This window comes from Mytilus galloprovincialis, chromosome 14 (genome assembly GCF_965363235.1).
Source record: "Mytilus galloprovincialis chromosome 14, xbMytGall1.hap1.1, whole genome shotgun sequence".
Classification (NCBI taxonomy): domain Eukaryota; kingdom Metazoa; phylum Mollusca; class Bivalvia; order Mytilida; family Mytilidae; genus Mytilus; species Mytilus galloprovincialis.
In genome coordinates this window covers 69,213,640-69,239,888 of record NC_134851.1, presented here as the reverse complement: position 1 = coordinate 69,239,888, position 26,249 = coordinate 69,213,640, and the positions used below count along the sequence as shown (strand labels likewise).

The 26,249-nt window shown below is 30.2% G+C and overlaps 1 long non-coding RNA gene across 1 annotated transcript; it reads right to left on the bottom strand.

Moving 5' to 3' along the window:
- Positions 1–389: 389 nt before the first annotated feature.
- On the bottom strand, positions 390–25,946 carry LOC143058245 (uncharacterized). The gene is made up of 29 exons (XR_012972966.1): positions 25,130–25,946; positions 24,318–24,386; positions 23,390–23,554; positions 22,578–22,646; positions 21,651–21,814; positions 20,839–20,907; positions 19,911–20,075; positions 19,099–19,167; positions 18,171–18,335; positions 17,359–17,427; positions 16,432–16,595; positions 15,620–15,688; positions 14,692–14,856; positions 13,880–13,948; positions 12,952–13,116; positions 12,140–12,208; positions 11,212–11,376; positions 10,401–10,469; positions 9,473–9,637; positions 8,662–8,730; positions 7,735–7,898; positions 6,923–6,991; positions 5,995–6,159; positions 5,183–5,251; positions 4,255–4,419; positions 3,443–3,511; positions 2,515–2,679; positions 1,703–1,771; positions 390–939 (listed from the first exon to the last, which is right to left on the bottom strand). It is a non-coding gene; the product is annotated as an uncharacterized LOC143058245 (long non-coding RNA).
- Positions 25,947–26,249: the final 303 nt, after the last annotated feature.

Genomic DNA, 26,249 nt, shown 5'->3' with positions numbered 1-26,249 from the left:
CTTTGTGATAACATGCGCAACACGCCGGGTTTACCCCCTAGGAACACCTGAGATTATCCCCTGTTTTGGTTGGGTTCTTGTTGCTCAGTCTTTTGTCATTGTCTTATCGGGGCCTTTTATAGCTGACTATGCTGTATGGGCTTTGCTCATTTTTGAAGGCCGAACGGTGACCTAAAGTTGTTAATGTCTGTGTCATTTTGGTCTTTTGTGGATAGTTGTCTCATTGGCAATCATACCACAACCTCTTTTTTATATTTTGTTTTCTATGTTGTTGCTTGTGTATTATTATTTGTCTTTTTGTCTTTTTCATATTATTTTCGATTCATGAGTTAGACTGTTCCTATGGTATCTTTCGCCCGTCTTTTAGTCTTTTAACCATCGTTTTTAACTGGGTATACATTTACAATTAATTCTCCATAGGCCGTAATGGTAACGTTTTCCTCCTTTGCTCAGTCCATATCGTTTACTTGAACATGTATGATGGCTCATATCGAAGCTGATACATTTATACATGTCTGGTTAAATTTTCGGGGTGGCAAGTGAGATTACTTTTTTCGCAAATTGCTGGACCCCGGAAGATGGTGAAAAATGTCACTCTCCTCATGAAATAATCCCAAAATTCTGATCATAAAATTCAATAAAAAAATTGTCCTTTCTAATAATTTATTTCAGGTCAAATCTACATCTTTCTTTTCTCATCACATCAGCTCTATAAAACAGTTCTTATTGTTCATTTATGTCCATTTTTAAAATCACAGCATCCACAATTGTATGGCGGACTAATATTTTTTTTTAATTACGTCATCTGAGTTCCTCATCTCAAGGTCTATTAGGGATCCTGACCCATATTGAAATCAATACTTCTGATTTTTCCAAATATTTTTATGTGATCTTCATCGGTATAACATTCTGAATAAATCTGTGTATTTTTGTCCATTTCTGAAAAAAAATAAAGTTGTTTTAGCACTATAAGGCAATGACACTTTCGTCGCTATATTCATTTATTTTGAATACAATGTGTATGTATAATTATTTTCTTCCAGAATACATTCACTAGTCAAAACAAGGACAAAACTTCTGATTATAACCTTTAATTACAACACACAGACCCTGTTAAAGCATTCTATAAAATTTTCTTGTGTCTTAAAGTGCATTTTGGCAGAGAAATTATGCGAAAATGAAGATTTTATAAAAAAAACCAACACCAAAATAATTATTCTTACTAGTGGAAATCTTGTATTTAAAACTGTGGAAAGCACTCTAAACTACTGGGAAAGCCATCCTTATCATATAATTAGAGTGCAATATAGTGCAAATTTTCAAAACTTGTCCTTTCACATAATTCTATTTGAGAAAAAATGTTTTTAACATGTATTTCAGTGAAAACCTTTTATCAGTGAGAAATCCACATGAGGTTTTAAAGGAAACATTGTGACATCACATGTATTATGGTGTCATTAAATAACGACAGATCAAAATAGTGCTAAATAGAGTTTGCAGTGTTACGTGAGAAACAGTTGCCGCAAGATTTAACTCGAAATATTGAGTCGAAACGATCTGTAACTAAGCCTTTCCATTCAATATCAAGACCATAGCAACAGTTTTCATATTTGCATATTTTTAACATACCGACTGTAATTTCAATTGCATAAATACCATAAATAAACAATTTAGAGCTTGCCTAACAAAACAAAATGCTTACCAGTTATTCAGGACTTTTTAAAACCTCTAGTTTGCCATCTCAGGTTAAAAAGTAATGATATGTCTGGAACTGAAATAAGACAAAAAAAAATTACTCAGGCTGTGTTATCATTTGATTTAAATACATAAGTATTATTGCGAGAGAAAAATCTATTTCTTGAAAGTTTAATTACAAAGAAAGACAAATGCTTCTCCCTTGTGGCTTAGTAACCTTCATTTAAACCTTTTATATTAGAAGCAATGGGTAGTAGCTTACTAGCTTAATAGTTGAATCGGTGCAGAAATATTGTTTTCAAAAAGGTTTGACCCTCCCCCTTTTTCACTGAGAAATGACAATATCTTTTGTTTTGCTCAAGTGCATTAAAAATAATAATTCATGATTTTCTTAAAACATGTACATGTGTTTTCTGTTTTTTTGCATATATCTACTGACCAGGGGTCAAATCATTGGATAAAAGCACATGCGATGATGTATCTCACTTTACTCGTATGAAGTGTGTTATCTCCCATGATTATCAGGTATTCCTGTAGACCGAAGTGATAATTACATAACAAAGACTATATTGTGTCATGTTTACTTACAATTTAATAATATTTAAAAGTTATTTCTTGCCTTTTTCAATATAGTAAACAAATTCCTTTCGGATATCTCGGAAGTAAACAAAGTTATGATTGTGCCTAAAAAAAGTGTTCAGCCCCGTGCCAGTAATGCATTTTAAAAGCGAAAATTTCATTGAGTTTTTGCTGATCTTTATCAATAATATTTATCTTAAACCATTTATAATAACTAGGTATAAATAAAAAACTACTAACCATCTTTTTCGGTGGTGTACAAGGTGAAATCATCCATAAATCAGCCTGAAAACTTCTGGAATTAAGCTTCTAATATGAAATCAATACTTCTGATTTTTCCAAATATTTTTATGTGATCTTCATCGGTATAACATTCTGAATAAATCTGTGTATTTTTGTCCATTTCTGAAAAAAAATAAAGTTGTTTTAGCACTATAAGGCAATGACACTTTCGTCGCTATATTCATTTATTTTGAATACAATGTGTATGTATAATTATTTTCTTCCAGAATACATTCACTAGTCAAAACAAGGACAAAACTTCTGATTATAACCTTTAATTACAACACACAGACCCTGTTAAAGCATTCTATAAAATTTTCTTGTGTCTTAAAGTGCATTTTGGCAGAGAAATTATGCGAAAATGAAGATTTTATAAAAAAAACCAACACCAAAATAATTATTCTTACTAGTGGAAATCTTGTATTTAAAACTGTGGAAAGCACTCTAAACTACTGGGAAAGCCATCCTTATCATATAATTAGAGTGCAATATAGTGCAAATTTTCAAAACTTGTCCTTTCACATAATTCTATTTGAGAAAAAATGTTTTTAACATGTATTTCAGTGAAAACCTTTTATCAGTGAGAAATCCACATGAGGTTTTAAAGGAAACATTGTGACATCACATGTATTATGGTGTCATTAAATAACGACAGATCAAAATAGTGCTAAATATAGTTTGCAGTGTTACGTGAGAAACAGTTGCCGCAAGATTTAACTCGAAATATTGAGTCGAAACGATCTGTAACTAAGCCTTTCCATTCAATATCAAGACCATAGCAACAGTTTTCATATTTGCATATTTTTAACATACCGACTGTAATTTCAATTGCATAAATACCATAAATAAACAATTTAGAGCTTGCCTAACAAAACAAAATGCTTACCAGTTATTCAGGACTTTTTAAAACCTCTAGTTTGCCATCTCAGGTTAAAAAGTAATGATATGTCTGGAACTGAAATAAGACAAAAAAAAATTACTCAGGCTGTGTTATCATTTGATTTAAATACATAAGTATTATTGCGAGAGAAAAATCTATTTCTTGAAAGTTTAATTACAAAGAAAGACAAATGTTTCTCCCTTGTGGCTTAGTAACCTTCATTTAAACCTTTTATATTAGAAGCAATGGGTAGTAGCTTACTAGCTTAATAGTTGAATCGGTGCAGAAATATTGTTTTCAAAAAGGTTTGACCCTCCCCCTTTTTCACTGAGAAATGACAATATCTTTTGTTTTGCTCAAGTGCATTAAAAATAATAATTCATGATTTTCTTAAAACATGTACATGTGTTTTCTGTTTTTTTGCATATATCTACTGACCAGGGGTCAAATCATTGGATAAAAGCACATGCGATGATGTATCTCACTTTACTCGTATGAAGTGTGTTATCTCCCATGATTATCAGGTATTCCTGTAGACCGAAGTGATAATTACATAACAAAGACTATATTGTGTCATGTTTACTTACAATTTAATAATATTTAAAAGTTATTTCTTGCCTTTTTCAATATAGTAAACAAATTCCTTTCGGATATCTCGGAAGTAAACAAAGTTATGATTGTGCCTAAAAAAAGTGTTCAGCCCCGTGCCAGTAATGCATTTTAAAAGCGAAAATTTCATTGAGTTTTTGCTGATCTTTATCAATAATATTTATCTTAAACCATTTATAATAACTAGGTATAAATAAAAAACTACTAACCATCTTTTTCGGTGGTGTACAAGGTGAAATCATCCATAAATCAGCCTGAAAACTTCTGGAATTAAGCTTCTAATATGAAATCAATACTTCTGATTTTTCCAAATATTTTTATGTGATCTTCATCGGTATAACATTCTGAATAAATCTGTGTATTTTTGTCCATTTCTGAAAAAAAATAAAGTTGTTTTAGCACTATAAGGCAATGACACTTTCGTCGCTATATTCATTTATTTTGAATACAATGTGTATGTATAATTATTTTCTTCCAGAATACATTCACTAGTCAAAACAAGGACAAAACTTCTGATTATAACCTTTAATTACAACACACAGACCCTGTTAAAGCATTCTATAAAATTTTCTTGTGTCTTAAAGTGCATTTTGGCAGAGAAATTATGCGAAAATGAAGATTTTATAAAAAAAACCAACACCAAAATAATTATTCTTACTAGTGGAAATCTTGTATTTAAAACTGTGGAAAGCACTCTAAACTACTGGGAAAGCCATCCTTATCATATAATTAGAGTGCAATATAGTGCAAATTTTCAAAACTTGTCCTTTCACATAATTCTATTTGAGAAAAAATGTTTTTAACATGTATTTCAGTGAAAACCTTTTATCAGTGAGAAATCCACATGAGGTTTTAAAGGAAACATTGTGACATCACATGTATTATGGCGTCATTAAATAACGACAGATCAAAATAGTGCTAAATATAGTTTGCAGTGTTACGTGAGAAACAGTTGCCGCAAGATTTAACTCGAAATATTGAGTCGAAACGATCTGTAACTAAGCCTTTCCATTCAATATCAAGACCATAGCAACAGTTTTCATATTTGCATATTTTTAACATACCGACTGTAATTTCAATTGCATAAATACCATAAATAAACAATTTAGAGCTTGCCTAACAAAACAAAATGCTTACCAGTTATTCAGGACTTTTTAAAACCTCTAGTTTGCCATCTCAGGTTAAAAAGTAATGATATGTCTGGAACTGAAATAAGACAAAAAAAAATTACTCAGGCTGTGTTATCATTTGATTTAAATACATAAGTATTATTGCGAGAGAAAAATCTATTTCTTGAAAGTTTAATTACAAAGAAAGACAAATGCTTCTCCCTTGTGGCTTAGTAACCTTCATTTAAACCTTTTATATTAGAAGCAATGGGTAGTAGCTTACTAGCTTAATAGTTGAATCGGTGCAGAAATATTGTTTTCAAAAAGGTTTGACCCTCCCCCTTTTTCACTGAGAAATGACAATATCTTTTGTTTTGCTCAAGTGCATTAAAAATAATAATTCATGATTTTCTTAAAACATGTACATGTGTTTTCTGTTTTTTTGCATATATCTACTGACCAGGGGTCAAATCATTGGATAAAAGCACATGCGATGATGTATCTCACTTTACTCGTATGAAGTGTGTTATCTCCCATGATTATCAGGTATTCCTGTAGACCGAAGTGATAATTACATAACAAAGACTATATTGTGTCATGTTTACTTACAATTTAATAATATTTAAAAGTTATTTCTTGCCTTTTTCAATATAGTAAACAAATTCCTTTCGGATATCTCGGAAGTAAACAAAGTTATGATTGTGCCTAAAAAAAGTGTTCAGCCCCGTGCCAGTAATGCATTTTAAAAGCGAAAATTTCATTGAGTTTTTGCTGATCTTTATCAATAATATTTATCTTAAACCATTTATAATAACTAGGTATAAATAAAAAACTACTAACCATCTTTTTCGGTGGTGTACAAGGTGAAATCATCCATAAATCAGCCTGAAAACTTCTGGAATTAAGCTTCTAATATGAAATCAATACTTCTGATTTTTCCAAATATTTTTATGTGATCTTCATCGGTATAACATTCTGAATAAATCTGTGTATTTTTGTCCATTTCTGAAAAAAAATAAAGTTGTTTTAGCACTATAAGGCAATGACACTTTCGTCGCTATATTCATTTATTTTGAATACAATGTGTATGTATAATTATTTTCTTCCAGAATACATTCACTAGTCAAAACAAGGACAAAACTTCTGATTATAACCTTTAATTACAACACACAGACCCTGTTAAAGCATTCTATAAAATTTTCTTGTGTCTTAAAGTGCATTTTGGCAGAGAAATTATGCGAAAATGAAGATTTTATAAAAAAAACCAACACCAAAATAATTATTCTTACTAGTGGAAATCTTGTATTTAAAACTGTGGAAAGCACTCTAAACTACTGGGAAAGCCATCCTTATCATATAATTAGAGTGCAATATAGTGCAAATTTTCAAAACTTGTCCTTTCACATAATTCTATTTGAGAAAAAATGTTTTTAACATGTATTTCAGTGAAAACCTTTTATCAGTGAGAAATCCACATGAGGTTTTAAAGGAAACATTGTGACATCACATGTATTATGGCGTCATTAAATAACGACAGATCAAAATAGTGCTAAATATAGTTTGCAGTGTTACGTGAGAAACAGTTGCCGCAAGATTTAACTCGAAATATTGAGTCGAAACGATCTGTAACTAAGCCTTTCCATTCAATATCAAGACCATAGCAACAGTTTTCATATTTGCATATTTTTAACATACCGACTGTAATTTCAATTGCATAAATACCATAAATAAACAATTTAGAGCTTGCCTAACAAAACAAAATGCTTACCAGTTATTCAGGACTTTTTAAAACCTCTAGTTTGCCATCTCAGGTTAAAAAGTAATGATATGTCTGGAACTGAAATAAGACAAAAAAAAATTACTCAGGCTGTGTTATCATTTGATTTAAATACATAAGTATTATTGCGAGAGAAAAATCTATTTCTTGAAAGTTTAATTACAAAGAAAGACAAATGCTTCTCCCTTGTGGCTTAGTAACCTTCATTTAAACCTTTTATATTAGAAGCAATGGGTAGTAGCTTACTAGCTTAATAGTTGAATCGGTGCAGAAATATTGTTTTCAAAAAGGTTTGACCCTCCCCCTTTTTCACTGAGAAATGACAATATCTTTTGTTTTGCTCAAGTGCATTAAAAATAATAATTCATGATTTTCTTAAAACATGTACATGTGTTTTCTGTTTTTTTGCATATATCTACTGACCAGGGGTCAAATCATTGGATAAAAGCACATGCGATGATGTATCTCACTTTACTCGTATGAAGTGTGTTATCTCCCATGATTATCAGGTATTCCTGTAGACCGAAGTGATAATTACATAACAAAGACTATATTGTGTCATGTTTACTTACAATTTAATAATATTTAAAAGTTATTTCTTGCCTTTTTCAATATAGTAAACAAATTCCTTTCGGATATCTCGGAAGTAAACAAAGTTATGATTGTGCCTAAAAAAAGTGTTCAGCCCCGTGCCAGTAATGCATTTTAAAAGCGAAAATTTCATTGAGTTTTTGCTGATCTTTATCAATAATATTTATCTTAAACCATTTATAATAACTAGGTATAAATAAAAAACTACTAACCATCTTTTTCGGTGGTGTACAAGGTGAAATCATCCATAAATCAGCCTGAAAACTTCTGGAATTAAGCTTCTTATTGAAATCAATACTTCTGATTTTTCCAAATATTTTTATGTGATCTTCATCGGTATAACATTCTGAATAAATCTGTGTATTTTTGTCCATTTCTGAAAAAAAATAAAGTTGTTTTAGCACTATAAGGCAATGACACTTTCGTCGCTATATTCATTTATTTTGAATACAATGTGTATGTATAATTATTTTCTTCCAGAATACATTCACTAGTCAAAACAAGGACAAAACTTCTGATTATAACCTTTAATTACAACACACAGACCCTGTTAAAGCATTCTATAAAATTTTCTTGTGTCTTAAAGTGCATTTTGGCAGAGAAATTATGCGAAAATGAAGATTTTATAAAAAAAACCAACACCAAAATAATTATTCTTACTAGTGGAAATCTTGTATTTAAAACTGTGGAAAGCACTCTAAACTACTGGGAAAGCCATCCTTATCATATAATTAGAGTGCAATATAGTGCAAATTTTCAAAACTTGTCCTTTCACATAATTCTATTTGAGAAAAAATGTTTTTAACATGTATTTCAGTGAAAACCTTTTATCAGTGAGAAATCCACATGAGGTTTTAAAGGAAACATTGTGACATCACATGTATTATGGCGTCATTAAATAACGACAGATCAAAATAGTGCTAAATATAGTTTGCAGTGTTACGTGAGAAACAGTTGCCGCAAGATTTAACTCGAAATATTGAGTCGAAACGATCTGTAACTAAGCCTTTCCATTCAATATCAAGACCATAGCAACAGTTTTCATATTTGCATATTTTTAACATACCGACTGTAATTTCAATTGCATAAATACCATAAATAAACAATTTAGAGCTTGCCTAACAAAACAAAATGCTTACCAGTTATTCAGGACTTTTTAAAACCTCTAGTTTGCCATCTCAGGTTAAAAAGTAATGATATGTCTGGAACTGAAATAAGACAAAAAAAAATTACTCAGGCTGTGTTATCATTTGATTTAAATACATAAGTATTATTGCGAGAGAAAAATCTATTTCTTGAAAGTTTAATTACAAAGAAAGACAAATGCTTCTCCCTTGTGGCTTAGTAACCTTCATTTAAACCTTTTATATTAGAAGCAATGGGTAGTAGCTTACTAGCTTAATAGTTGAATCGGTGCAGAAATATTGTTTTCAAAAAGGTTTGACCCTCCCCCTTTTTCACTGAGAAATGACAATATCTTTTGTTTTGCTCAAGTGCATTAAAAATAATAATTCATGATTTTCTTAAAACATGTACATGTGTTATCTGTTTTTTTGCATATATCTACTGACCAGGGGTCAAATCATTGGATAAAAGCACATGCGATGATGTATCTCACTTTACTCGTATGAAGTGTGTTATCTCCCATGATTATCAGGTATTCCTGTAGACCGAAGTGATAATTACATAACAAAGACTATATTGTGTCATGTTTACTTACAATTTAATAATATTTAAAAGTTATTTCTTGCCTTTTTCAATATAGTAAACAAATTCCTTTCGGATATCTCGGAAGTAAACAAAGTTATGATTGTGCCTAAAAAAAGTGTTCAGCCCATGCCAGTAATGCATTTTAAAAGCGAAAATTTCATTGAGTTTTTGCTGATCTTTATCAATAATATTTATCTTAAACCATTTATAATAACTAGGTATAAATAAAAAACTACTAACCATCTTTTTCGGTGGTGTACAAGGTGAAATCATCCATAAATCAGCCTGAAAACTTCTGGAATTAAGCTTCTATATTGAAATCAATACTTCTGATTTTTCCAAATATTTTTATGTGATCTTCATCGGTATAACATTCTGAATAAATCTGTGTATTTTTGTCCATTTCTGAAAAAAAATAAAGTTGTTTTAGCACTATAAGGCAATGACACTTTCGTCGCTATATTCATTTATTTTGAATACAATGTGTATGTATAATTATTTTCTTCCAGAATACATTCACTAGTCAAAACAAGGACAAAACTTCTGATTATAACCTTTAATTACAACACACAGACCCTGTTAAAGCATTCTATAAAATTTTCTTGTGTCTTAAAGTGCATTTTGGCAGAGAAATTATGCAAAAATGAAGATTTTATAAAAAAAACCAACACCAAAATAATTATTCTTACTAGTGGAAATCTTGTATTTAAAACTGTGGAAAGCACTCTAAACTACTGGGAAAGCCATCCTTATCATATAATTAGAGTGCAATATAGTGCAAATTTTCAAAACTTGTCCTTTCACATAATTCTATTTGAGAAAAAATGTTTTTAACATGTATTTCAGTGAAAACCTTTTATCAGTGAGAAATCCACATGAGGTTTTAAAGGAAACATTGTGACATCACATGTATTATGGCGTCATTAAATAACGACAGATCAAAATAGTGCTAAATATAGTTTGCAGTGTTACGTGAGAAACAGTTGCCGCAAGATTTAACTCGAAATATTGAGTCGAAACGATCTGTAACTAAGCCTTTCCATTCAATATCAAGACCATAGCAACAGTTTTCATATTTGCATATTTTTAACATACCGACTGTAATTTCAATTGCATAAATACCATAAATAAACAATTTAGAGCTTGCCTAACAAAACAAAATGCTTACCAGTTATTCAGGACTTTTTAAAACCTCTAGTTTGCCATCTCAGGTTAAAAAGTAATGATATGTCTGGAACTGAAATAAGACAAAAAAAAATTACTCAGGCTGTGTTATCATTTGATTTAAATACATAAGTATTATTGCGAGAGAAAAATCTATTTCTTGAAAGTTTAATTACAAAGAAAGACAAATGCTTCTCCCTTGTGGCTTAGTAACCTTCATTTAAACCTTTTATATTAGAAGCAATGGGTAGTAGCTTACTAGCTTAATAGTTGAATCGGTGCAGAAATATTGTTTTCAAAAAGGTTTGACCCTCCCCCTTTTTCACTGAGAAATGACAATATCTTTTGTTTTGCTCAAGTGCATTAAAAATAATAATTCATGATTTTCTTAAAACATGTACATGTGTTTTCTGTTTTTTTGCATATATCTACTGACCAGGGGTCAAATCATTGGATAAAAGCACATGCAATGATGTATCTCACTTTACTCGTATGAAGTGTGTTATCTCCCATGATTATCAGGTATTCCTGTAGACCGAAGTGATAATTACATAACAAAGACTATATTGTGTCATGTTTACTTACAATTTAATAATATTTAAAAGTTATTTCTTGCCTTTTTCAATATAGTAAACAAATTCCTTTCGGATATCTCGGAAGTAAACAAAGTTATGATTGTGCCTAAAAAAAGTGTTCAGCCCCGTGCCAGTAATGCATTTTAAAGCGAAAATTTCATTGAGTTTTTGCTGATCTTTATCAATAATATTTATCTTAAACCATTTATAATAACTAGGTATAAATAAAAAACTACTAACCATCTTTTTCGGTGGTGTACAAGGTGAAATCATCCATAAATCAGCCTGAAAACTTCTGGAATTAAGCTTCTAATATGAAATCAATACTTCTGATTTTTCCAAATATTTTTATGTGATCTTCATCGGTATAACATTCTGAATAAATCTGTGTATTTTTGTCCATTTCTGAAAAAAAATAAAGTTGTTTTAGCACTATAAGGCAATGACACTTTCGTCGCTATATTCATTTATTTTGAATACAATGTGTATGTATAATTATTTTCTTCCAGAATACATTCACTAGTCAAAACAAGGACAAAACTTCTGATTATAACCTTTAATTACAACACACAGACCCTGTTAAAGCATTCTATAAAATTTTCTTGTGTCTTAAAGTGCATTTTGGCAGAGAAATTATGCGAAAATGAAGATTTTATAAAAAAAACCAACACCAAAATAATTATTCTTACTAGTGGAAATCTTGTATTTAAAACTGTGGAAAGCACTCTAAACTACTGGGAAAGCCATCCTTATCATATAATTAGAGTGCAATATAGTGCAAATTTTCAAAACTTGTCCTTTCACATAATTCTATTTGAGAAAAAATGTTTTTAACATGTATTTCAGTGAAAACCTTTTATCAGTGAGAAATCCACATGAGGTTTTAAAGGAAACATTGTGACATCACATGTATTATGGTGTCATTAAATAACGACAGATCAAAATAGTGCTAAATATAGTTTGCAGTGTTACGTGAGAAACAGTTGCCGCAAGATTTAACTCGAAATATTGAGTCGAAACGATCTGTAACTAAGCCTTTCCATTCAATATCAAGACCATAGCAACAGTTTTCATATTTGCATATTTTTAACATACCGACTGTAATTTCAATTGCATAAATACCATAAATAAACAATTTAGAGCTTGCCTAACAAAACAAAATGCTTACCAGTTATTCAGGACTTTTTAAAACCTCTAGTTTGCCATCTCAGGTTAAAAAGTAATGATATGTCTGGAACTGAAATAAGACAAAAAAAAATTACTCAGGCTGTGTTATCATTTGATTTAAATACATAAGTATTATTGCGAGAGAAAAATCTATTTCTTGAAAGTTTAATTACAAAGAAAGACAAATGCTTCTCTCTTGTGGCTTAGTAACCTTCATTTAAACCTTTTATATTAGAAGCAATGGGTAGTAGCTTACTAGCTTAATAGTTGAATCGGTGCAGAAATATTGTTTTCAAAAAGGTTTGACCCTCCCCCTTTTTCACTGAGAAATGACAATATCTTTTGTTTTGCTCAAGTGCATTAAAAATAATAATTCATGATTTTCTTAAAACATGTACATGTGTTTTCTGTTTTTTTGCATATATCTACTGACCAGGGGTCAAATCATTGGATAAAAGCACATGCGATGATGTATCTCACTTTACTCGTATGAAGTGTGTTATCTCCCATGATTATCAGGTATTCCTGTAGACCGAAGTGATAATTACATAACAAAGACTATATTGTGTCATGTTTACTTACAATTTAATAATATTTAAAAGTTATTTCTTGCCTTTTTCAATATAGTAAACAAATTCCTTTCGGATATCTCGGAAGTAAACAAAGTTATGATTGTGCCTAAAAAAAGTGTTCAGCCCCGTGCCAGTAATGCATTTTAAAAGCGAAAATTTCATTGAGTTTTTGCTGATCTTTATCAATAATATTTATCTTAAACCATTTATAATAACTAGGTATAAATAAAAAACTACTAACCATCTTTTTCGGTGGTGTACAAGGTGAAATCATCCATAAATCAGCCTGAAAACTTCTGGAATTAAGCTTCTAATATGAAATCAATACTTCTGATTTTTCCAAATATTTTTATGTGATCTTCATCGGTATAACATTCTGAATAAATCTGTGTATTTTTGTCCATTTCTGAAAAAAAATAAAGTTGTTTTAGCACTATAAGGCAATGACACTTTCGTCGCTATATTCATTTATTTTGAATACAATGTGTATGTATAATTATTTTCTTCCAGAATACATTCACTAGTCAAAACAAGGACAAAACTTCTGATTATAACCTTTAATTACAACACACAGACCCTGTTAAAGCATTCTATAAAATTTTCTTGTGTCTTAAAGTGCATTTTGGCAGAGAAATTATGCGAAAATGAAGATTTTATAAAAAAAACCAACACCAAAATAATTATTCTTACTAGTGGAAATCTTGTATTTAAAACTGTGGAAAGCACTCTAAACTACTGGGAAAGCCATCCTTATCATATAATTAGAGTGCAATATAGTGCAAATTTTCAAAACTTGTCCTTTCACATAATTCTATTTGAGAAAAAATGTTTTTAACATGTATTTCAGTGAAAACCTTTTATCAGTGAGAAATCCACATGAGGTTTTAAAGGAAACATTGTGACATCACATGTATTATGGCGTCATTAAATAACGACAGATCAAAATAGTGCTAAATATAGTTTGCAGTGTTACATGAGAAACAGTTGCCGCAAGATTTAACTCGAAATATTGAGTCGAAACGATCTGTAACTAAGCCTTTCCATTCAATATCAAGACCATAGCAACAGTTTTCATATTTGCATATTTTTAACATACCGACTGTAATTTCAATTGCATAAATACCATAAATAAACAATTTAGAGCTTGCCTAACAAAACAAAATGCTTACCAGTTATTCAGGACTTTTTAAAACCTCTAGTTTGCCATCTCAGGTTAAAAAGTAATGATATGTCTGGAACTGAAATAAGACAAAAAAAAATTACTCAGGCTGTGTTATCATTTGATTTAAATACATAAGTATTATTGCGAGAGAAAAATCTATTTCTTGAAAGTTTAATTACAAAGAAAGACAAATGCTTCTCCCTTGTGGCTTAGTAACCTTCATTTAAACCTTTTATATTAGAAGCAATGGGTAGTAGCTTACTAGCTTAATAGTTGAATCGGTGCAGAAATATTGTTTTCAAAAAGGTTTGACCCTCCCCCTTTTTCACTGAGAAATGACAATATCTTTTGTTTTGCTCAAGTGCATTAAAAATAATAATTCATGATTTTCTTAAAACATGTACATGTGTTTTCTGTTTTTTTGCATATATCTACTGACCAGGGGTCAAATCATTGGATAAAAGCACATGCGATGATGTATCTCACTTTACTCGTATGAAGTGTGTTATCTCCCATGATTATCAGGTATTCCTGTAGACCGAAGTGATAATTACATAACAAAGACTATATTGTGTCATGTTTACTTACAATTTAATAATATTTAAAAGTTATTTCTTGCCTTTTTCAATATAGTAAACAAATTCCTTTCGGATATCTCGGAAGTAAACAAAGTTATGATTGTGCCTAAAAAAAGTGTTCAGCCCCGTGCCAGTAATGCATTTTAAAAGCGAAAATTTCATTGAGTTTTTGCTGATCTTTATCAATAATATTTATCTTAAACCATTTATAATAACTAGGTATAAATAAAAAACTACTAACCATCTTTTTCGGTGGTGTACAAGGTGAAATCATCCATAAATCAGCCTGAAAACTTCTGGAATTAAGCTTCTAATATGAAATCAATACTTCTGATTTTTCCAAATATTTTTATGTGATCTTCATCGGTATAACATTCTGAATAAATCTGTGTATTTTTGTCCATTTCTGAAAAAAAATAAAGTTGTTTTAGCACTATAAGGCAATGACACTTTCGTCGCTATATTCATTTATTTTGAATACAATGTGTATGTATAATTATTTTCTTCCAGAATACATTCACTAGTCAAAACAAGGACAAAACTTCTGATTATAACCTTTAATTACAACACACAGACCCTGTTAAAGCATTCTATAAAATTTTCTTGTGTCTTAAAGTGCATTTTGGCAGAGAAATTATGCGAAAATGAAGATTTTATAAAAAAAACCAACACCAAAATAATTATTCTTACTAGTGGAAATCTTGTATTTAAAACTGTGGAAAGCACTCTAAACTACTGGGAAAGCCATCCTTATCATATAATTAGAGTGCAATATAGTGCAAATTTTCAAAACTTGTCCTTTCACATAATTCTATTTGAGAAAAAATGTTTTTAACATGTATTTCAGTGAAAACCTTTTATCAGTGAGAAATCCACATGAGGTTTTAAAGGAAACATTGTGACATCACATGTATTATGGCGTCATTAAATAACGACAGATCAAAATAGTGCTAAATATAGTTTGCAGTGTTACGTGAGAAACAGTTGCCGCAAGATTTAACTCGAAATATTGAGTCGAAACGATCTGTAACTAAGCCTTTCCATTCAATATCAAGACCATAGCAACAGTTTTCATATTTGCATATTTTTAACATACCGACTGTAATTTCAATTGCATAAATACCATAAATAAACAATTTAGAGCTTGCCTAACAAAACAAAATGCTTACCAGTTATTCAGGACTTTTTAAAACCTCTAGTTTGCCATCTCAGGTTAAAAAGTAATGATATGTCTGGAACTGAAATAAGACAAAAAAAAATTACTCAGGCTGTGTTATCATTTGATTTAAATACATAAGTATTATTGCGAGAGAAAAATCTATTTCTTGAAAGTTTAATTACAAAGAAAGACAAATGCTTCTCCCTTGTGGCTTAGTAACCTTCATTTAAACCTTTTATATTAGAAGCAATGGGTAGTAGCTTACTAGCTTAATAGTTGAATCGGTGCAGAAATATTGTTTTCAAAAAGGTTTGACCCTCCCCCTTTTTCACTGAGAAATGACAATATCTTTTGTTTTGCTCAAGTGCATTAAAAATAATAATTCATGATTTTCTTAAAACATGTACATGTGTTTTCTGTTTTTTTGCATATATCTACTGACCAGGGGTCAAATCATTGGATAAAAGCACATGCGATGATGTATCTCACTTTACTCGTATGAAGTGTGTTATCTCCCATGATTATCAGGTATTCCTGTAGACCGAAGTGATAATTACATAACAAAGACTATATTGTGTCATGTTTACTTACAATTTAATAATATTTAAAAGTTATTTCTTGCCTTTTTCAATATAGTAAACAAATTCCTTTCGGATATCTCGGAAGTAAACAAAGTTATGATTGTGCCTAAAAAAAGTGTTCAGCCCCGTGCCAGTAATGCATTTTAAAAGCGAAAATTTCATTGAGTTTTTGCTGATCTTTATCAATAATATTTATCTTAAACCATTTATAATAACTAGGTATAAATAAAAAACTACTAACCATCTTTTTCGGTGGTGTACAAGGTGAAATCATCCATAAATCAGCCTGAAAACTTCTGGAATTAAGCTTCTTATTGAAATCAATACTTCTGATTTTTCCAAATATTTTTATGTGATCTTCATCGGTATAACATTCTGAATAAATCTGTGTATTTTTGTCCATTTCTGAAAAAAAATAAAGTTGTTTTAGCACTATAAGGCAATGACACTTTCGTCGCTATATTCATTTATTTTGAATACAATGTGTATGTATAATTATTTTCTTCCAGAATACATTCACTAGTCAAAACAAGGACAAAACTTCTGATTATAACCTTTAATTACAACACACAGACCCTGTTAAAGCATTCTATAAAATTTTCTTGTGTCTTAAAGTGCATTTTGGCAGAGAAATTATGCGAAAATGAAGATTTTATAAAAAAAACCAACACCAAAATAATTATTCTTACTAGTGGAAATCTTGTATTTAAAACTGTGGAAAGCACTCTAAACTACTGGGAAAGCCATCCTTATCATATAATTAGAGTGCAATATAGTGCAAATTTTCAAAACTTGTCCTTTCACATAATTCTATTTGAGAAAAAATGTTTTTAACATGTATTTCAGTGAAAACCTTTTATCAGTGAGAAATCCACATGAGGTTTTAAAGGAAACATTGTGACATCACATGTATTATGGCGTCATTAAATAACGACAGATCAAAATAGTGCTAAATATAGTTTGCAGTGTTACGTGAGAAACAGTTGCCGCAAGATTTAACTCGAAATATTGAGTCGAAACGATCTGTAACTAAGCCTTTCCATTCAATATCAAGACCATAGCAACAGTTTTCATATTTGCATATTTTTAACATACCGACTGTAATTTCAATTGCATAAATACCATAAATAAACAATTTAGAGCTTGCCTAACAAAACAAAATGCTTACCAGTTATTCAGGACTTTTTAAAACCTCTAGTTTGCCATCTCAGGTTAAAAAGTAATGATATGTCTGGAACTGAAATAAGACAAAAAAAAATTACTCAGGCTGTGTTATCATTTGATTTAAATACATAAGTATTATTGCGAGAGAAAAATCTATTTCTTGAAAGTTTAATTACAAAGAAAGACAAATGCTTCTCCCTTGTGGCTTAGTAACCTTCATTTAAACCTTTTATATTAGAAGCAATGGGTAGTAGCTTACTAGCTTAATAGTTGAATCGGTGCAGAAATATTGTTTTCAAAAAGGTTTGACCCTCCCCCTTTTTCACTGAGAAATGACAATATCTTTTGTTTTGCTCAAGTGCATTAAAAATAATAATTCATGATTTTCTTAAAACATGTACATGTGTTATCTGTTTTTTTGCATATATCTACTGACCAGGGGTCAAATCATTGGATAAAAGCACATGCGATGATGTATCTCACTTTACTCGTATGAAGTGTGTTATCTCCCATGATTATCAGGTATTCCTGTAGACCGAAGTGATAATTACATAACAAAGACTATATTGTGTCATGTTTACTTACAATTTAATAATATTTAAAAGTTATTTCTTGCCTTTTTCAATATAGTAAACAAATTCCTTTCGGATATCTCGGAAGTAAACAAAGTTATGATTGTGCCTAAAAAAAGTGTTCAGCCCCGTGCCAGTAATGCATTTTAAAAGCGAAAATTTCATTGAGTTTTTGCTGATCTTTATCAATAATATTTATCTTAAACCATTTATAATAACTAGGTATAAATAAAAAACTACTAACCATCTTTTTCGGTGGTGTACAAGGTGAAATCATCCATAAATCAGCCTGAAAACTTCTGGAATTAAGCTTCTATATTGAAATCAATACTTCTGATTTTTCCAAATATTTTTATGTGATCTTCATCGGTATAACATTCTGAATAAATCTGTGTATTTTTGTCCATTTCTGAAAAAAAATAAAGTTGTTTTAGCACTATAAGGCAATGACACTTTCGTCGCTATATTCATTTATTTTGAATACAATGTGTATGTATAATTATTTTCTTCCAGAATACATTCACTAGTCAAAACAAGGACAAAACTTCTGATTATAACCTTTAATTACAACACACAGACCCTGTTAAAGCATTCTATAAAATTTTCTTGTGTCTTAAAGTGCATTTTGGCAGAGAAATTATGCAAAAATGAAGATTTTATAAAAAAAACCAACACCAAAATAATTATTCTTACTAGTGGAAATCTTGTATTTAAAACTGTGGAAAGCACTCTAAACTACTGGGAAAGCCATCCTTATCATATAATTAGAGTGCAATATAGTGCAAATTTTCAAAACTTGTCCTTTCACATAATTCTATTTGAGAAAAAATGTTTTTAACATGTATTTCAGTGAAAACCTTTTATCAGTGAGAAATCCACATGAGGTTTTAAAGGAAACATTGTGACATCACATGTATTATGGCGTCATTAAATAACGACAGATCAAAATAGTGCTAAATATAGTTTGCAGTGTTACGTGAGAAACAGTTGCCGCAAGATTTAACTCGAAATATTGAGTCGAAACGATCTGTAACTAAGCCTTTCCATTCAATATCAAGACCATAGCAACAGTTTTCATATTTGCATATTTTTAACATACCGACTGTAATTTCAATTGCATAAATACCATAAATAAACAATTTAGAGCTTGCCTAACAAAACAAAATGCTTACCAGTTATTCAGGACTTTTTAAAACCTCTAGTTTGCCATCTCAGGTTAAAAAGTAATGATATGTCTGGAACTGAAATAAGACAAAAAAAAAATTACTCAGGCTGTGTTATCATTTGATTTAAATACATAAGTATTATTGCGAGAGAAAAATCTATTTCTTGAAAGTTTAATTACAAAGAAAGACAAATGCTTCTCCCTTGTGGCTTAGTAACCTTCATTTAAACCTTTTATATTAGAAGCAATGGGTAGTAGCTTACTAGCTTAATAGTTGAATCGGTGCAGAAATATTGTTTTCAAAAAGGTTTGACCCTCCCCCTTTTTCACTGAGAAATGACAATATCTTTTGTTTTGCTCAAGTGCATTAAAAATAATAATTCATGATTTTCTTAAAACATGTACATGTGTTTTCTGTTTTTTTGCATATATCTACTGACCAGGGGTCAAATCATTGGATAAAAGCACATGCAATGATGTATCTCACTTTACTCGTATGAAGTGTGTTATCTCCCATGATTATCAGGTATTCCTGTAGACCGAAGTGATAATTACATAACAAAGACTATATTGTGTCATGTTTACTTACAATTTAATAATATTTAAAAGTTATTTCTTGCCTTTTTCAATATAGTAAACAAATTCCTTTCAGATATCTCGGAAGTAAACAAAGTTATGATTGTGCCTAAAAAAAGTGTTCAGCCCCGTGCCAGTAATGCATTTTAAAGCGAAAATTTCATTGAGTTTTTGCTGATCTTTATCAATAATATTTATCTTAAACCATTTATAATAACTAGGTATAAATAAAAAACTACTAACCATCTTTTTCGGTGGTGTACAAGGTGAAATCATCCATAAATCAGCCTGAAAACTTCTGGAATTAAGCTTCTAATATGAAATCAATACTTCTGATTTTTCCAAATATTTTTATGTGATCTTCATCGGTATAACATTCTGAATAAATCTGTGTATTTTTGTCCATTTCTGAAAAAAAATAAAGTTGTTTTAGCACTATAAGGCAATGACACTTTCGTCGCTATATTCATTTATTTTGAATACAATGTGTATGTATAATTATTTTCTTCCAGAATACATTCACTAGTCAAAACAAGGACAAAACTTCTGATTATAACCTTTAATTACAACACACAGACCCTGTTAAAGCATTCTATAAAATTTTCTTGTGTCTTAAAGTGCATTTTGGCAGAGAAATTATGCGAAAATGAAGATTTTATAAAAAAAACCAACACCAAAATAATTATTCTTACTAGTGGAAATCTTGTATTTAAAACTGTGGAAAGCACTCTAAACTACTGGGAAAGCCATCCTTATCATATAATTAGAGTGCAATATAGTGCAAATTTTCAAAACTTGTCCTTTCACATAATTCTATTTGAGAAAAAATGTTTTTAACATGTATTTCAGTGAAAACCTTTTATCAGTGAGAAATCCACATGAGGTTTTAAAGGAAACATTGTGACATCACATGTATTATGGCGTCATTAAATAACGACAGATCAAAATAGTGCTAAATATAGTTTGCAGTGTTACGTGAGAAACAGTTGCCGCAAGATTTAACTCGAAATATTGAGTCGAAACGATCTGTAACTGAGCCTTTCCATTCAATATCAAGACCATAGCAACAGTTTTCATATTTGCATATTTTTAACATACCGACTGTAATTTCAATTGCATAAATACCATAAATAAACAATTTAGAGCTTGCCTAACAAAACAAAATGCTTACCAGTTATTCAGGACTTTTTAAAACCTCTAGTTTGCCATCTCAGGTTAAAAAGTAATGATATGTCTGGAACTGAAATAAGACAAAAAAAAATTACTCAGGCTGTGTTATCATTTGATTTAAATACATAAGTATTATTGCGAGAGAAAAATCTATTTCTTGAAAGTTTAATTACAAAGAAAGACAAATGCTTCTCCCTTGTGGCTTAGTAACCTTCATTTAAACCTTTTATATTAGAAGCAATGGGTAGTAGCTTACTAGCTTAATAGTTGAATCGGTGCAGAAATATTGTTTTCAAAAAGGTTTGACCCTCCCCCTTTTTCACTGAGAAATGACAATATCTTTTGTTTTGCTCAAGTGCATTAAAAATAATAATTCATGATTTTCTTAAAACATGTACATGTGTTTTCTGTTTTTTTGCATATATCTACTGACCAGGGGTCAAATCATTGGATAAAAGCACATGCGATGATGTATCTCACTTTACTCGTATGAAGTGTGTTATCTCCCATGATTATCAGGTATTCCTGTAGACCGAAGTGATAATTACATAACAAAGACTATATTGTGTCATGTTTACTTACAATTTAATAATATTTAAAAGTTATTTCTTGCCTTTTTCAATATAGTAAACAAATTCCTTTCGGATATCTCGGAAGTAAACAAAGTTATGATTGTGCCTAAAAAAAGTGTTCAGCCCCGTGCCAGTAATGCATTTTAAAAGCGAAAATTTCATTGAGTTTTTGCTGATCTTTATCAATAATATTTATCTTAAACCATTTATAATAACTAGGTATAAATAAAAAACTACTAACCATCTTTTTCGGTGGTGTACAAGGTGAAATCATCCATAAATCAGCCTGAAAACTTCTGGAATTAAGCTTCTTATTGAAATCAATACTTCTGATTTTTCCAAATATTTTTATGTGATCTTCATCGGTATAACATTCTGAATAAATCTGTGTATTTTTGTCCATTTCTGAAAAAAAATAAAGTTGTTTTAGCACTATAAGGCAATGACACTTTCGTCGCTATATTCATTTATTTTGAATACAATGTGTATGTATAATTATTTTCTTCCAGAATACATTCACTAGTCAAAACAAGGACAAAACTTCTGATTATAACCTTTAATTACAACACACAGACCCTGTTAAAGCATTCTATAAAATTTTCTTGTGTCTTAAAGTGCATTTTGGCAGAGAAATTATGCGAAAATGAAGATTTTATAAAAAAAACCAACACCAAAATAATTATTCTTACTAGTGGAAATCTTGTATTTAAAACTGTGGAAAGCACTCTAAACTACTGGGAAAGCCATCCTTATCATATAATTAGAGTGCAATATAGTGCAAATTTTCAAAACTTGTCCTTTCACATAATTCTATTTGAGAAAAAATGTTTTTAACATGTATTTCAGTGAAAACCTTTTATCAGTGAGAAATCCACATGAGGTTTTAAAGGAAACATTGTGACATCACATGTATTATGGTGTCATTAAATAACGACAGATCAAAATAGTGCTAAATATAGTTTGCAGTGTTACGTGAGAAACAGTTGCCGCAAGATTTAACTCGAAATATTGAGTCGAAACGATCTGTAACTAAGCCTTTCCATTCAATATCAAGACCATAGCAACAGTTTTCATATTTGCATATTTTTAACATACCGACTGTAATTTCAATTGCATAAATACCATAAATAAACAATTTAGAGCTTGCCTAACAAAACAAAATGCTTACCAGTTATTCAGGACTTTTTAAAACCTCTAGTTTGCCATCTCAGGTTAAAAAGTAATGATATGTCTGGAACTGAAATAAGACAAAAAAAAATTACTCAGGCTGTGTTATCATTTGATTTAAATACATAAGTATTATTGCGAGAGAAAAATCTATTTCTTGAAAGTTTAATTACAAAGAAAGACAAATGCTTCTCCCTTGTGGCTTAGTAACCTTCATTTAAACCTTTTATATTAGAAGCAATGGGTAGTAGCTTACTAGCTTAATAGTTGAATCGGTGCAGAAATATTGTTTTCAAAAAGGTTTGACCCTCCCCCTTTTTCACTGAGAAATGACAATATCTTTTGTTTTGCTCAAGTGCATTAAAAATAATAATTCATGATTTTCTTAAAACATGTACATGTGTTATCTGTTTTTTTGCATATATCTACTGACCAGGGGTCAAATCATTGGATAAAAGCACATGCGATGATGTATCTCACTTTACTCGTATGAAGTGTGTTATCTCCCATGATTATCAGGTATTCCTGTAGACCGAAGTGATAATTACATAACAAAGACTATATTGTGTCATGTTTACTTACAATTTAATAATATTTAAAAGTTATTTCTTGCCTTTTTCAATATAGTAAACAAATTCCTTTCGGATATCTCGGAAGTAAACAAAGTTATGATTGTGCCTAAAAAAAGTGTTCAGCCCCGTGCCAGTAATGCATTTTAAAAGCGAAAATTTCATTGAGTTTTTGCTGATCTTTATCAATAATATTTATCTTAAACCATTTATAATAACTAGGTATAAATAAAAAACTACTAACCATCTTTTTCGGTGGTGTACAAGGTGAAATCATCCATAAATCAGCCTGAAAACTTCTGGAATTAAGCTTCTATATTGAAATCAATACTTCTGATTTTTCCAAATATTTTTATGTGATCTTCATCGGTATAACATTCTGAATAAATCTGTGTATTTTTGTCCATTTCTGAAAAAAAATAAAGTTGTTTTAGCACTATAAGGCAATGACACTTTCGTCGCTATATTCATTTATTTTGAATACAATGTGTATGTATAATTATTTTCTTCCAGAATACATTCACTAGTCAAAACAAGGACAAAACTTCTGATTATAACCTTTAATTACAACACACAGACCCTGTTAAAGCATTCTATAAAATTTTCTTGTGTCTTAAAGTGCATTTTGGCAGAGAAATTATGCAAAAATGAAGATTTTATAAAAAAAACCAACACCAAAATAATTATTCTTACTAGTGGAAATCTTGTATTTAAAACTGTGGAAAGCACTCTAAACTACTGGGAAAGCCATCCTTATCATATAATTAGAGTGCAATATAGTGCAAATTTTCAAAACTTGTCCTTTCACATAATTCTATTTGAGAAAAAATGTTTTTAACATGTATTTCAGTGAAAACCTTTTATCAGTGAGAAATCCACATGAGGTTTTAAAGGAAACATTGTGACATCACATGTATTATGGCGTCATTAAATAACGACAGATCAAAATAGTGCTAAATATAGTTTGCAGTGTTACGTGAGAAACAGTTGCCGCAAGATTTAACTCGAAATATTGAGTCGAAACGATCTGTAACTAAGCCTTTCCATTCAATATCAAGACCATAGCAACAGTTTTCATATTTGCATATTTTTAACATACCGACTGTAATTTCAATTGCATAAATACCATAAATAAACAATTTAGAGCTTGCCTAACAAAAAAAAATGCTTACCAGTTATTCAGGACTTTTTAAAACCTCTAGTTTGCCATCTCAGGTTAAAAAGTAATGATATGTCTGGAACTGAAATAAGACAAAAAAAAAATTACTCAGGCTGTGTTATCATTTGATTTAAATACATAAGTATTATTGCGAGAGAAAAATCTATTTCTTGAAAGTTTAATTACAAAGAAAGACAAATGCTTCTCCCTTGTGGCTTAGTAACCTTCATTTAAACCTTTTATATTAGAAGCAATGGGTAGTAGCTTACTAGCTTAATAGTTGAATCGGTGCAGAAATATTGTTTTCAAAAAGGTTTGACCCTCCCCCTTTTTCACTGAGAAATGACAATATCTTTTGTTTTGCTCAAGTGCATTAAAAATAATAATTCATGATTTTCTTAAAACATGTACATGTGTTTTCTGTTTTTTTGCATATATCTACTGACCAGGGGTCAAATCATTGGATAAAAGCACATGCAATGATGTATCTCACTTTACTCGTATGAAGTGTGTTATCTCCCATGATTATCAGGTATTCCTGTAGACCGAAGTGATAATTACATAACAAAGACTATATTGTGTCATGTTTACTTACAATTTAATAATATTTAAAAGTTATTTCTTGCCTTTTTCAATATAGTAAACAAATTCCTTTCGGATATCTCGGAAGTAAACAAAGTTATGATTGTGCCTAAAAAAAGTGTTCAGCCCCGTGCCAGTAATGCATTTTAAAGCGAAAATTTCATTGAGTTTTTGCTGATCTTTATCAATAATATTTATCTTAAACCATTTATAATAACTAGGTATAAATAAAAAACTACTAACCATCTTTTTCGGTGGTGTACAAGGTGAAATCATCCATAAATCAGCCTGAAAACTTCTGGAATTAAGCTTCTAATTTAAATTGGGTATACATTTACAATTAATTCTCCATAGGCCGTAATGGTAACGTTTTCCTCCGTTGCTCAGTCCATATCGTTTACTTGAACATGTATGATGGCTCATATCGAAGCTGATACATTTATACATGTCTGGTTAAATTTTCGGGGTGGCAAGTGAGATTACTTTTTTCGCAAATTGCTGGACCCCGGAAGATGGTGAAAAATGTCACTCTCCTCATGAAATAATCCCAAAATTCTGATCATAAAATTCAATAAAAAAATTGTCCTTTCTAATAATTTATTTCAGGTCAAATCTACATCTTTCTTTTCTCATCACATCAGCTCTATAAAACAGTTCTTATTGTTCATTTATGTCCATTTTTAAAATCACAGCATCCACAATTGTATGGCGGACTAATATTTTTTTTTAATTACGTCATCTGAGTTCCTCATCTCAAGGTCTATTAGGGATCCTGACCCAACTGTTTACCAATAATGTTTTTGTGGATCGAATCAGTCAATCAAATGATTAACCTTTGTTTCACTTTCTATGTTGACATTCTTTTCCTTTAAATAATTTTACACGAAAAATACATGTGTTATCCACCTCTACTCTAGCGAAGGGGTTGAATTGAAGTTCACCTGAATACGAACTCAATGAGTAACAAGACTAGTGTATAATTCATCATCAATGTTTTTTACCTTATTGTGACAAAATTGAAGCAGACTGGCTGATGGAAGCGAATTGTTATTTCACTATTTTTACTTTCCTAAAAGATTGAACAAAAAGAGTTATATTTTATATGTTTTATAAATCTCGTAGCTCTTTTAATAATAATAAAAAAAACAATTCATGACATCAGACAGTTCCTTTCTCATATGAACAGTTTTTCATTTGTCATTTAGCCGCCTGTTATATCTTACAATTGGGAATCTGTTGTACTCATTTTTGAAGGTCATACTGTGACATATAAAGTTGTTAAATTAGGTTCTAAGTGATGAAAAGTTTTCTCACAAATCTCCATTTTTTTTTTACCTTATCCAATAATGCAAGTAAATCCGGC